This window comes from Lactuca virosa, chromosome 4 (assembly GCF_052849685.1).
Source record: "Lactuca virosa cultivar CGN04683 chromosome 4, Lactuca_virosa_CGN04683_v6, whole genome shotgun sequence".
Lineage (NCBI taxonomy): Eukaryota > Viridiplantae > Streptophyta > Magnoliopsida > Asterales > Asteraceae > Lactuca > Lactuca virosa.
This window is the reverse complement of record NC_136429.1, coordinates 273,026,963-273,042,409: the sequence shown is the minus strand read 5'-3', so window position 1 is coordinate 273,042,409 and position 15,447 is coordinate 273,026,963.

The window sequence follows — 15,447 nt, the reverse complement described above, 5'->3', positions numbered from 1 at the left end:
TCAAAAACCCCAAAAACTTGTGTTTATGGTTTGGGAACACCTCCCGAAACCGTAAACTCCCATAAGGGGGTTTTTGAAGCCCCAAAACCCTTTCAAACCTCTTCTAATGTTTAGCTATGGCTTAGGAACTTGCATGCATGAACTTAGAACACCAAAATCATGTCTTTATGGGACTAGACATGGGTTTATGGTCCATGAACATTCATGAACCGTAAACACCCTAAAAAGGGGTTTTGATGCCCCAAAACCTTTCCAATGCTTGGCTAATGACCTAGAAACTTGCTTGAATGATCTTACAACCCTAAAACATGGATTGAGAAGTGTAAACATGAGTTTACAGTTTGGGAAGGTCTCCCAAAACCGTAAACACCTCGAAAGGGTGTTTAAGTGCCCTTAACACCTTGTATGGCTTACATTTGGGTCTAGAACCTTGCATGCACGACCTACAACCACCAAAACACATGAAAAATGGACACACATGAGTTTATGGCCGTAAAACCATGTGTTTACGACCGTAAACTCCCCAAGGAGTGGTTCAGAAACCGTAAACTCCATAAAGGGTCCATTGCAAGCCCCAAACACTTCCTAAGCCTTTGATTCAACCCTAGGACCCTTCTTTGTGAAGCATGAGACCTTGAAACACCCAAATGCACCATTCCCATGAGTTTAAGGCCGTAAACTCATGGGGGATATGGCCTTTGGACCGTAAACATCCCAAAGGGCTTACACTTGAAGAGTAAACTCCATATCAAGGCCCAACACTCCTTAGATGCAACCCGAATCATTCCTAACACTTGAAATAAAGTGTTTTCGCGCCTCGGGTGTATTATCTTACTTAATTAGTAGTTCAATGTCTAATTAGATACACTTATGTATCTCCTCATGTTACATAGGATCCTCGCGCGTGTTCAAGCTCTAAATTGACACTTAGCATCCTATCCGGCACATTTCTCGTCTGGTGAGTTCATACCCCTACATTTTTCCGAGTTTTCCATGTTTTTCAGGGGGGGAATACAAGCAAATCATAAAGGTTTTTGTAACTTAAAAACTGATGTAATTATACGATTTTCTGTCAAACTTTAGATACTGTATCCCTTTTGTAACATACGGAGCATAAGGGACGCTTTTCTAAATATAATTACATAGTTTTCAGAACAGCGTGAAAACTTCTCAAACCACTCAAATTATTATGGGAATAATTTGGGATCTTTATTACTTGTTTTACGGATTCAGATTTCATGTAAAGTCAATATATATAAACTATGTCTGATTTAGTTTATCCATGTTAAACCTAGAGTATCATGCTAAATAATTACTTTGTATTTAATTATTTATACTCCACTTTGTTCCAAACGATTTCGAAATTCGATGACGACCAGTTATCCCGTGATTTAGTTAATACTAGCTTGTGAGACTTGTCTTCGATATACCCTTCGGGTTACCAGTAAATCCTCTCCGGAAGTATAACCAGAGTCTCCTGGAGGGAGAACGTGAAATTTGTGGATAGATCTATTCGGGACTGACAATCCCACACCTAAACTGCTAGCTACAGTTAGGCGGGCACGCCTGGGGTGACAAATTTTGAAAATCGATCGACCCCTGAAAAACGTCAAGGAGGTCACGGGTCAAATCAGTATGGTTATACGACTCACAATACGTACTAAATTAACTAACTCTATTCACAGATTTCTTTCTTTCATCTATAGTTTTATGTATTAAAACTACCTACTTTCGTACTGGAGGGGAATTCTAGGATCCTAACTTATGGTTTTCTTAACTTATTGATGATTAGTCAAGGTTTTTCTCATTCTATGGAAACCAATTTACATGTTAGAAAATATGGGATTTTCTGGGAAAACATGCTTATGTAATTCATAACTCAGTAACAATGGTTTTCGATATAACAACAATCTTTATTAAAGGAAATGAATTATTTATCACAAGATTAAATAACCGGTTTTCCTTAGAAAACATGCTTATGAACTCACCAGTTTTATGCTGATATTTTAAAACTGCTTGTATTCTCAGGTTCTCGTTAGACAGGTATCCCGTTACTTTTGGAGAAGACGGAGTGTATAGAAGTCTCGTCTTTACTTTTGATATACTGATGTATATAAACTATGTATTTCTCCACTCTCAAACGAATGTAACTTTTCTTATGTAATGTAATGGTTGTGCTTACTATGATTACTATGTTCAATGGTTGTGATACTACGTATGACGTCCTCCGCCCCGGAACGTTTCCGCCGCCGGTTTCGGGGTGTGACAGAGGTGAACTCCGATGTGAAGGTCAGCCCTGCCGTGGCTGTTTTGGAGGCTAATATCCGTCTTGCGGAGGATCTGGAGAATGCAGGTTCCTGGGACATGGACGGTTGGCACGAGGCACTGGCCAAGTTGACTGGCAAGCCTGCTACCGCCAATCAAGATCTTGTATTACAGATGACCGAAGGCGGGGAGAAGAAATACGCAACTAATGATGACCATGCTATGGTCTAGGCCTGCATAGATTAGTTTAAATAACATTTTGTGTATTTGCGATGTAGAACAATTAATCTTTTGGTGAGTTGGTGCACAACCCCTTTTTGAATACAATGGTTGTACTTTATCTTCATATCTTTCTTTTGATCATCCTCCATAATTGTTTGAGATACTGGGATCCTTAGATCAGTAGGGTCCTGAAGAACTTAGCTCCTGAAAACAATCCTAAAAAATTTCTTACTAAATTATAAGTAACCTTTTTAAACTCAAAGACTTCAGTTCTGGTAAGAAAATAATCTTTGTTTAGGATCCTAATAAGTTTTGGATCCTCAAACCTTACTTAGTGTTTTTAAAAAATAAGGATATATGAAACATGGTGGTCTTAGGAAAAGTTTGAAGTTATGAACTTCCTTTTCTTGGTATGGCCTTGATGTTTGAAGGGATCTTTATTTGAAAGCTTGTTGGTAAGGATCCTTATTCGTAAAATTTCAGGAAGGATCTTTGGCTTCTTAAGGAAAGTCTTCATATTATAACGTTATAAGTCTCATTCATCTTTTAGGGAAGATCCCATCTTGAACTAGTGTCAAGACTTTACGACAGGTTTTTGGGAAAGATCCCAAATTATAATCCCTAGAGAATTACTTGGGGAAAACCCCAAATCGTGTGATAAAAGTTTTTTTCTTGGAGAAGACCCTAACTTAAGATAACATGTAAATGTTATAAATCTTAGGAGTTTTCTGGGGAAGATCCCAAGTTGAGATAACATGCAAATGTTATAAACCTTAGGAATTTTCTGGGGAAGATCCCAACTTGAGATAACATGAAAATGTTATAAACCTTAGGAATTTTTGGGGAAGATCCCAACTTGATATAACATGTAAATGTTATTAACCTTAGATTCAGACTTTAGGATCTTAACCCATAGTTGGATATCGTGCATCCAATCGAGGTGTATAAACCTTATCTCGTGTGAAATAGGTAATTAACTCTTCAAACCTTAGAGGGGATTAAGTACCCATATTCATAGGAGAGATGATTAGTCTCTATTCTTAGGAGAATCATATTGTGAATCGTCGGATGTTTTTAGTCATGGGATTCTTATGTCTCAATGGTCCTTTGGGTATCAGGATCCTTGAAAGTTCACATGTTCAAGATCCTTGGAAGTCAAGATCCTTAGGTGTCAGGATCCTTAAGTGTCAGGATCCTTAAATGTCAGGATCCTTGGATGTTAGGATCCTTAAGCGTCAGCATCCTTCAGTTTCTACATGTACCAAACGTTAGCTAGGGTGGGCGTTAGCCTTGAAGAAAATAAGTAATGCAAAAATGAAGGATAAACGGTAAATAGCATACATACGTTGAGTGTATCAAGATATGACTGAGCTTACCTACATAAAATAAGCTTTGAGATGTATCGCATTCCAGGATCTTGGTAAGATATCTCTATCTAAGTTGGCTAAACAATATGATATGCTCCCTTACCTACTTCAACATCTATGAGGTATGACCCCTCCCATTTGGGAGCTAGTTTACTTGCACTAGGATCCTTGGTATTTTGGAAAGGTTTTCTTAGTACCAAGTCTCCTAATTGGAATCTCTTGATCCTTATGTTTTTAGTATATGCTCTGGTGATCCTTTGTTGATGAGCACCAATACGGATCTTGACATGATCCCTAAGTTCATCTATGGTGTCGAGATCATGGGCCAGTATCTTATTGTTGTCCTCTTGGTTTTGGATTAGATATCTTTGAAGGGTTTTGAGCATTCTAACACTCCTATGGTGTACATGCAACCCTAGATGTCACACCCCAAAACCGAGAACGGCGGAATACGTTCTGGGGTGGAGGACGTCATGTACAGTATCATAACAAAGCGTAATAGTAAAGACAAGCTACAACATCCATTGCATTAAGATAATAATTGTAATACAAACGTGTTCAGTACAAATGTTAGACACCAAAAATACAATCAAAATAAAGTGAAGTCTTATGTGTGCTCCGTCTTCTCAAAAGCTGCATCCGTACCTGTCTACTGATGACCTGAGAATACAAGTTATTTTGAAAACGTTTATCAGCATAAAGCTAGTGAGTTCATAAGTATTTAGTGTCATTTCCTGTATAAAAATATTCACAATTATACATTGTAAAAGAAAGTTTCGGTGTTCGAAAATAGTATGAGCCCTAGAAAACCCTATGTTTTCCAGAAAAAGTAGTCTTCACCAAGACCCAATGTTTTGTTTGTTCCTTTGCTAATGTACAAGTTTTCCCAGTAGTTATTAGTTTGAAAATATAGTTTTAGACTTTATTCATGTATAGTAATGAGAAAAATGTTTTACCCCAACAGTATCACTGTCGGCCATATGTAATGAAATGCAGGCTCCAGGTAGTATTAAATGTACAATACTCCTCAGGGAGTCTGTTGCCTTTAATTCTTAAAGTATTAATTAAAGGTTTGAATGTGAACTCGTACGTAACCATGCTGATTGACGAACGAATCCTTTTGACCCTCCGAGTCATATGTAGTGATGTGACATTTTGTCACCCCTGGGCCTAGACGGCTCGGACTGTAACTAGCAGTCGGGGTGTGGGAGTGTCTGTCCCGTATAGATCTATACACATAATGCCCGCTCTCCCTACAGGAGACTCTGGTTACGCGGTGATAGCACAAAGATGTGTCGTATCGGGAAATAGTATGCCACATTCTATTTTAGTAAGTTCTCTAGTATAGTATGTATTGTTCTCTTTGTATAGCACATAGTGTTCTCTTTGTTTAGTACATAGTGTTCTCTTTGTATAGTATGTAATGTTCTCCTTATATAGTATATAGTGTTCTCTTGTATAGTACATAGCATATATTGACTCACAACTGAACTGACTCTGGTAGTTGTCATGGCAATAGCAGCACTGAGTAGTAATCCTTAACTATACCTATTATAGTTAAATAGTAATATTGGTTGTATGTCCTTGATGTTCAAAGGCATTGAACTGATATGAAAACTTTAATATTTGACACAAATATATAAGATATATAACTAAGAATTCAACGAGAGTCGGACTAATAACAAAATACCCTAAGCCCACAATCAAACAAGAACAGGAAATAAGGTGAGCCATTAGTCCTAAGTCCTTCAAGTCTTACTTATATAAATATATTGGTGTAGATATGGTTTGAGAATAAAAATTTGTTTAAACGAATTTTGGAAAATAGTTTTATAGTGATTTAACACGAAAATGAATTTGGTAAGTATTTGAAAACAGTTTAATTGGCAACATAGTTGAAAATATAGAAAATCCCTTCTTGGTGGTAAAAACAGTTAATAGTGTAGAAAATCCTTTTGGTTGCAAGTTATAATTCACATGCGGTTGTTACTATAACTTATTTGGTTCAACTTGTATTCCCCCCCATAAAACAGTTAAAAACATTTAAAAAGGTTCATTTAGGGGTATGAACTCACCTATAGTGAGTGAAGTGGATGGAAACGCCGGATAGGATGCTAGGTGTCAAGTGAGGACTTGAACACACACACGGATCCTATGTAACATGTAGTGATGTATAAAGTATCTAGTTAGTTGTGTAATCACTAATTATGTGAGTAAAGGCACTTTAATGTATGAAAACACTTTGTTTCAAGTGTTAGGAGTGCTAAAGGTGGCATCTAAGGAGTGTATGGCCTCACTATGGAGTTTACACTTCACTTGGCCACACTTAAGTGTGTTTACGGTTGGGAGACCATTTTCCCCATGAGTTTACGGTGGTAAACTCATGGAAATGGTGAGTTTGTGTGTCTAAAGGTCTCATGCATCACAAGGAAGGTTCCTAGGATCAATTCAAGGGCTTGGGAAGTGATTAGGGTTCAATTGGGTACTCCCTTGGAGTTTACGGTCCTTGGACCACTCCTTGGGAGTTTAGGGTCGTAAACTCTAGGGTTTACGGCCGTAAACCCTTGACCACTTCAACCATTTCATGTTTCAAGGTCTTAACCTCATTTACACTAGTTTCTAGTTCATCAAACAAACTAAGGAAGGGTTTAGGGGCATCAAAACACCATTTGAGGTGTTTACGGTTTTGGGTTTACGGTTCTTGAATGTCCAAGAACCGTAAACTCAAGTTTATGACCAAAAAGTCATGATCTTGGGTTCCTTAGTCCATACATGCAAGTATCTAAGCTATATCTAAGCATTAGAGAAGGTTTGGAAGTGTTTTGGGGCTTCAAAACCCTCACATAGGAGTTTACGGTTTTGGGAGGCTCCCCAAACCGTAAACACATGCATGTTGGGGTATTTGGATGATCCAACTCGAAATAGCATGAATACCAAGCTAGAAAATCAAGTTAGGAAGATTACCTTTGATTTTTGAGGCTTGAAAGTGGTGTTCTTGAGCTAAACCCGATTTTTTAGAGAGAAGGTAGAGAGAGAAAGCTCCAAGGTGGGGAAAAGACTCTAAAGGTGGACACTCCTCCTTTATATATGGCTGCCTAGTGGGAACCCACCATACACTGTCGTTTAAACGGAGTTAAATGTTTTTACCGGGTAAACTAACCGTAACCCGACTTAGGTGCTTTTATTCCGTCATTAAATATATATTATTTTAATAACTCACAATGAATTATTTTAATAAATAAAAGTTAACGGAAAGTTTTACTAGAACTAACTTTTATTAACGGAAACGGGTTACAGTGACGGAGTAAATTTCGGGTTGTCACATCATCCCCCCGTTAGAGGGAATTTCGTCCCGAAATTCAGAATTTAAGTAGTTACGTTATTACAACACAACTAAGCAAAGAGATGAGGATAGTTAAGTTTCATTTGATCCTCGCGCTCCCAAGTGAACTCTGGTCCTCGTTTGGCGTTCCAACGAACCTTCACAATCGGGATGCGGCTTTGCTTCGTTCGTTTGACCTCTCGGTCCATGATCTCCACAGGTTCTTCCACGAAGTTGAGGCTCTCATTGATCTCGATTTCATCGAGTGGAATTATGAGAGTCTCTTCGGATAGACACTTTTTCAAGTTCGAGACGTGGAAGGTAGGATGCACATTACTAAGTTCGCGGGGTAGATTGAGTTTGTAAGCTACGGGGCCGATTCTAGCGAGAATCTCACAAGGCCCTATGTATCTTGGATTCAGCTTTCCGCGCTTTCCGAAGCGTATCAAGACTTTCCAGGGTGAGACTTTCAAAAGGACTCGGTCTCCCACCTGGAATTCCAAGGGTTTCCTCCGTTTGTCTGCGTAGCTTTTCTGTCGGTCTCTTGAGGCTTTAAGTCGTGCTCGGATTTGTACGATCTTTTCGGTGGTTTCGCGGATGATTTCTGGACCGGTGAGAGAGCTGTCAGGAACTCGTCCCTTTGCTAATTGAGTGTCGCCTACCTCGGCCCAGCACAAAGGGGATCTGCACTTCTGGTCGTATAGGGCTTCGAATGGGGCAGCTTTGATGCTTGTGTGATAACTGTTGTTGTAGGAAAACTCGACTAGGGGTAAGTGGGTATCCCACGCCTTACCAAAGTCGATTATACAGGCTCGCAGCATATCCTCCAAGGTTTGAATAGTTCTCTCACTTTGTCCATCGGTTTGAGGATGGTATGCTGTGCTCATATCCAGCTTAGTTCCAAGAGCCTTCTGTACTGACTGCCAGAACCTTGAGGTGAACCTGCTATCCCGATCGGAAATAATGGACATAGGTACACCGTGCAGTCGGACTACCTCTTGCATGTAAATTCGCGTAAGTCTCTCCATTTTGAAATTTTCCTTGATAGGAAGGAAGTGGGTGGATTTGGTTAGCTGGTCGACAATTACCCAAATGGTGTCGTACCCACTCGGAGATTTGGGCAATTTGGTAATGAAATCCAAAGTAATTCTCTCCCACTTCCATTCAGGTATCTCTGGTTGTTGGAGAAGACCCGAGGGTTTCTAACACAAATACTACTTTCACAAACGAAAGGCTTTTAATAATACCAAACAAAAGCTTATGAACTCACCAACCTTTGTGTTGACACTTTTTCAAACAACTTGTATTCTCAGGAAATCATTAAACAGGTAATCAAGTGCTTTTGAGGATGGGACGCTAAGGCGTCTACTATTTCATATTTTGTCAACATATTGTAATTGATTCGTAAACATATAATTCATACAATGATGTAACTTTTTCAATTATATATATGTTGGTTGTGTTTGCTTGAATTACTATTACAATTGTTGTTATGATACTATACATGAAGTCCTCCACCCCCGGACGTTTCCGCCATCCTTGGTTTGGGGGTGTGACAGATTGGTATCAGAGCACAGTTTATAGTGAATTAAGTATATCAAACCACATAAGATATACAAACTATAAACAGAATTGGGACTAATAGTCTCTGATTTGTGCATTTTTCAAATAAATATACTTTTAGAAAATAAATGATTTTTTATTAAAAGTATAAATACATGCATACATGCTCATATAGTGTCATAACTAGAAGAACATAAAATAAAAGAAGAGGAGTTGTACATTATGGGTATGCCTTGGTATATGTAAATCAAGTCTGGGAAGGATATAGCCTGATCAACTATATCTGTCCGAGGAGTGACTTGCATATACTGGGGGATAGTCATAATGGGCAACAAATCTATCAACCTAACTACACCCTACAGAGAATACTTTAAGAATCGAATCTAAACAGCTAAAAATACTATAGGAGTATTTGGTGATACTATAACCAACTTATGTGAAAACTAAAGACCTCTATTAGTAGGCCTATGATAACTGAGTGCATATGCCAAGGTTATACATAATTAAAGATATTATAGACTCAGAATCTATGACTATTGCTCAACTTCCTGTTCCTTGTTTGGTTGTGGACTTAGAGTAGAGTCATTTATTCGAAAGTCTATTCTATCTCAAATTATGTATAACTGATATGCACTACGTGATTATAGACGTAACTAATAAGGATCACCCCTATAAGTAATTATAGGATTAGGCGTCTATTAATTATCTCTTCTACCCCTATTCTCACAGGAGCAACATGATGTGTAAATTTTAACGCCCGTACAAAACCTACTTCTACCCACTACCATAACTCCATCTCCAAGACGTTAACAGAAACACCAAGAATAGCTCACTAAAGTGCGAAAATATACATGTGTATATAAATGGTAAGGATATTTACTAAAAGGTTTATCAATGAAATAGGCATGCATTTTATTTCATTGAATCTCACTACTTGGTATTACAAACAATTTACAACTGGTAACTCTAAGGTTCTTTAGGTGTACCTCGAAGTTATGTGTAATTAAGGAATGATTGACCTAGAAATGGTGAGTCCGCCTTAGGACCTGTTCCTTGTTTGGTTGTGGACTTAGGGTAGACTCATTTGGATCAACAGTCTAATAAAATTTTAATTACACATAACTGGGGGCATGTCAAGAGAATCTTAGGAGTGGATCAGACATGGAACAAATCACAAGATTATAATCAAGTTATTCCTACTAAATTCATAAGTCTATTTATATAGACCTCTGGTATAGAGTCGTCGGCGTAGTCGTGTCGGCAATCTAAAATATGGCTAAATACATAATACAAACTATAATACCCAAATTATACAAAATTTTCTACATTAAAAATCAATAGACAAATACATAAAATGAAACTAAAAAAAAAGAGTATCAAACTATCAAGAGAAAAACACATACAATGTAGATTAAAATCCACTAATGATAACAAAATGGCTAAGGATTGTTAAGTCCTCTCTTCTTATAAATAGCTTTGAAGCAAGCTTGCCTAAGCTTCTTTGTTCTTTCTGTCAATTCCATACCTGGCAATTTCTCCATCATCTTCTTGTGCCCTTCTAACGTCTCTATCTCCTCGTTTAATCCCAACTCCTAATTTTTTTAAAGGTAGATACAATATATTTTTCATGTGAGTTCACAAAATTTACAATGAGTTAAGTTTATATAAATATAAATCAGGAGATCGTAGTAAATCAATTGATTTGATGTGGCATATGCCTAGGACCTATGTTTAGTTATAAAGAAGCTAACGATTAAAATTTTAGAAAATACCAAAACTACTTTGGTTACCAAGTGCATGAGTAATGTATAGAAGGTTATTATCATAATTTACCTTGGCATTTTCAATGAGGGATTGAAGGCTCTTAAGTTTTCTATGAGGCCATCTGTTTATGTTTAACTCTCTGCATCTTTTCTTCAACACTGTTAAACTTATCCCTAGTTCCTTGGCTGCCATGATTATCGATATCTCAAAGTACTTCTCTATCTCTTCAAACTCCAATGGTCTCAATCTCTTTGTTACCTTCCGGCCACCGTGATCAGTGGTGACATCACTAGCACTACATGTAGCCTCACCACCGGATTTATAGTCTTCACTGAAACTAACCAATGGTAAATTACCATCCTCCCAACAATCCCATAAGCTTATATCTTCAAGGGGATCAAGATCGTGAAACTCATTTCTAGAAATGATGTTTTGATCCTTGTTAAGTACTATGGAAACATTCTGATCGAGCCCTTCATGCAATTTTTCCGACAACTCGTAATCATGATGGTTGAGCATGTCACCACTGCAAAAATCTAAAAAAAAAAAAAAAAAAAAAAAAACTCAAGAGAATCAAATCCAACACGATGAAATACTCTTTTTGATCACTACAAATCCAAACCATGTTTTGATCAATGTCGACAAAATCACTTTTCTGTGCGTAAGATGGTGTAATGAGTGACGTTTATATATACCTGAAAAGATCTTGATGATCAAAGTACTGAAACCAATCGAGGTCATGTATGGGGTTTTGATGATCTGCAGGTGGATCCATTTGTGAGGGAGAAGTTAAAAGTCACGGTAAGAATGTGATGATTTATATAAGTAAAGTGGGAGAAGTAATTAATAAGCAAATTGTTGGGAATGCAACAAAACAAGTTAAGCACTTCTGAAAAATTGATAAATGATTTCGGTAACACTCGCGGAATATAAACTAGTGAAAATTACAAATGAAATGGAATATATATAGTCTATGATGTTATGGTTATTGTGTATCTAACAAATGAAGAGAAAATGAATATATATATATTCTTTGAGCCGTAACCTTCTTCTTCAATTCACACACATATACGGATATGTTGCTGCAAATTATGACTTGTGTGCCTCATGCATTTAATGCATCACATGCCTACTGCATATTCTTGACTTTGAAGCTACGTTCCAGTTTCCAATTTCCCCAGTAGCACAGTTTTCATTAGAAAGTACTCCAAGTCTTCACACATGAACCAGTTAGAAAGTACTCCAAGTCTTCACACATGCAAATTATGACTTGTGTGTCGCTATAGGTATGTCGTTGGCTCTTGTTAAAAATCTATAGCGACAACAAGTCATCGTAATAGATTAAACCTGTGGTGACGACAAGTCGTCGCTATAGGTAACTAATAAAACTTTATTTTTTTTTACCCAAAAAAAACTATGATTAACAAAATCTATCCGACGAGACCCTCGTAATACCACTCGACGAAATCGAAGTTAATAAAAATATCCACTTCGTGGAGGAACCAGTCAAAATCATGGATCGGGAAATCAAACGAACGAAACAAAGTCGTATTCCCATCGTGAAGGTCCGTTGGAACGCTAAACGAGGGCCTGAGTTCACCTGGGAACGCGAAGATCAAATGAAACAAAAATACCCACATCTTTTCCCAAACTCTTGATGTCCCAGTCAAATGCAAATTTCGGGACGAAATTCCTTCTAACGGGGGGATGATGTGACAACCGTCAAATTTCGGTCAAGTCAAAGTCAAACAAAGTCAACAAGTGAAACCGGTCAACTCCAATAACCCTTGTATGTTAGGGTTTACGTTATGTAATCACTGTACAATTCGCTATTTTAATGAGAAAACATCATTTCGAAAATTCATGTGTTTGATTTTCCTTAGCCTTAACAGTGCTAAACAACGAACCAAAGCGATAAAACACTATTGCACAATCATCGGGATTGTGTAGGACACTAAATCATGGCTTAACGGGGTTTACGGACCTTGCGTTTCAAAGCCAAACACTCAAAAAGGTCTCAAAAGAACTCTCTCTCAATCTCTTTCACTCAATCTCTCTCTATTAGAAATCTCTCCCAAATCTCTCTCAAAAGTTCCTTTAACTTTTTGTAATCATTCGGGTCATCACGACCCTTAACCGGGTCAAAAACCACTTGAAACGGGGTAAAAACGGGTAAAATAGCCTTAAGGACCCAAAACCGAAGCTTCAGGACCGAAGCCTTGCATCCGAAGTGCTCAGGACCGAAGCCTCGGACCGAAGCCTCAGGACCGAAGCCTCGGACCGAAGCCTCAGGTCCAAACCTCGGCCCAGGACCGAGCAACTTCGCAGATTCAGCTTTTTCTCCCGGTTTTCGACTACGACTTCGTTTTAACTCCGTTTTTCATTATTTTAACGTGGGATTTTCACCCAAAACTTTATTTTATAAACTAAGGCCCCAAAATATATAAATCTCCAGGGTTTTTATAAAATATATTAAAAGAATTAGTGGTTGAACTAATTATTGAGGGAATATTTGCTTTTCCTTAATTTATGGCAAAAGCAAACCACCACCACCTCACTCTATGATTAGCCACTCTTTCCCACTACCCCTTGTCTCCTTAGTGGACCTTTACACCCAATTTCCAGCTCTTCCCACGTTCTAAGAGCTGGAGGATTGATCCTCTCTCCTCATTCTCCATAAAATTCTTTCATTCTACACTTAGCAACCAAGAACACTCTCCAAAATTCTCTCATCTTTTCTCTCAACTTCAAGAACTTCAACGCTTTCTCCAGGGATTTCTTTCTTCAATTAGTAAGTATCTTCATCATTCACATAATTATTAAACTCCATTCTACTCAAATCATTGATATCTTACACAAGTTCCATCTTATTCGGTGTTAGATTCTCGAATCATCAAGACATCTTCTTAGTGTTCTTGGGTTGAACACTTCCTCTCTCTCACTTTCATCTACTGAAACCACATAAGGTGAGTTCATACCCCTACATTTACATGTTTTTCTTAAGTTTTAAGGGGGGAATACAAGTAAAATCATCAAGAACACAATTAAACTTTTTCTATCAGATTACATCAGAAAAGATGAACTTCGATCACGGACTGTTTTGGTCAACTTAAATATTTTAGTTTTCAAAACTGTTCCACGTGCAAGTAGTTCAAACTCTTAGCTTTAAAATGGCTACTTTCACATCTCCATATGATATTTCTACAATTTATGGTGATTTTTACAAAACTGCCTATCATTTCAGAGGCAAACCCGGACCAGTCTGTGATTATGGACATTTTCACCTCTGTTAGAGATCACTAAAAATCTTGATAAAATTTACAAACAAACTAGACTCATATTCCAAACTCTCAAAATTTGCGGATTTGGATTTGGAGCTTTGATGATTTTTCTATAAATTTTCTAAAAACAGTAACAGAAACTGTTTTCAACAAAAAGTTGCTGTCAATTTCATTTCACCTTGTAACATGTTGAACAAGGTGTATATCTTTATATGATTATATGTTATTGCAATATATGTCATTTTATCTTAATATATGGACACACATCAGTTTACAAATGGATTTGGACATATTGAATATAAAGAATAACAAGTGATTATAATCAAAGTACAACCGATATATTCAAACATTTAATAAACTATTTTAAATATAGTTTGCATACATTACTACGTACTACCCTTGGTTGATAAACTATAATAGGTATAGTTTATGATACATTACATAACACATACATTTAAAAATGGTACATTTATACAAAGGATATTTTCATTAAGCAAGGTACGGCCATACGGTACCAAGTTTTAATAACACGTATTTCCGTTAACGATACATTCAAACATTTAATAAACTATTTTAAATATAGTTTGCATACATTACTACGTACTACCCTTGGTTGATAAACTATAATAGGTATAATTTATGATACATTACATAGCACATACATTGAAATAGGGTACATTTATACAAAGGATATTTTCATTAAGCAAGGTACGGTCATACGGTACCAAGTTTTCATAACACGTAATTCCGTTAATGACTTTGTGAGACATTTACTTCAAATTACCATTAAGTCCTGTATTGTAGCCAGAGTCTCCTTGAGGGAGAGCGTGATAGTTGTGTATAGATCTATATTGGGTTTGACAAACCCACACCTAAGCTGCATGCAACAGCTAGACCGGCAGGTCTGGGGTGACAAATGTAATAATATTTCCGACGCCTGAAGAACGTCGTTTCAGGCCAACTAGGTCATAGCATGGTTATAATAACTCACATAAAGTATTAATAAACATTGGAATTTACGGGAACTTCATTAAAATTTAACGAGTTTATGTCGATTTAAACTTGCATTGTTTTACTATAAATATGACAAATTACTTGTACATTTCGGTCTTTGGGTTTTAAGACTACATTTACACATTAAGGAAAATATTGGATTTTCTAACACAAGTACTACTTTCACAAACGAAAGGCTTTTAATAATACCAAACAAAAGCTTATGAACTCACCAACCTTTGTGTTGACACTTTTTCAAACAACTTGTATTCTCAGGAAATCATTAAACATGTAATGAAGTGCTTTTGAGGATGGGACGCTAAGGCATCTACTATTTCATATTTTGTCAACATATTGTAATTGATTCGTAAACATGTAATTCATACAATGATGTAACTTTTTCAATTATATATATGTTGGTTGTGTTTGCTTGAATTACTATTACAATTGTTGTTATGATACTATACATGAAGTCCTCCACCCCCGGACGTTTCCGCCATCCTTGGTTTGGGGGTGTGACAATGCACATGCGGAACGATCCGTCTTTCTTCTATACGAACAAGACTGGTGCTCCCCAGGGTGAGAAGCTTGGTCTTATAAAGCCCTTGCTGAGCAGTTCGTTAAGTTGGCCGAATAGTTCTTGCATCTCAGCAGGCGCTAGACGATAGGG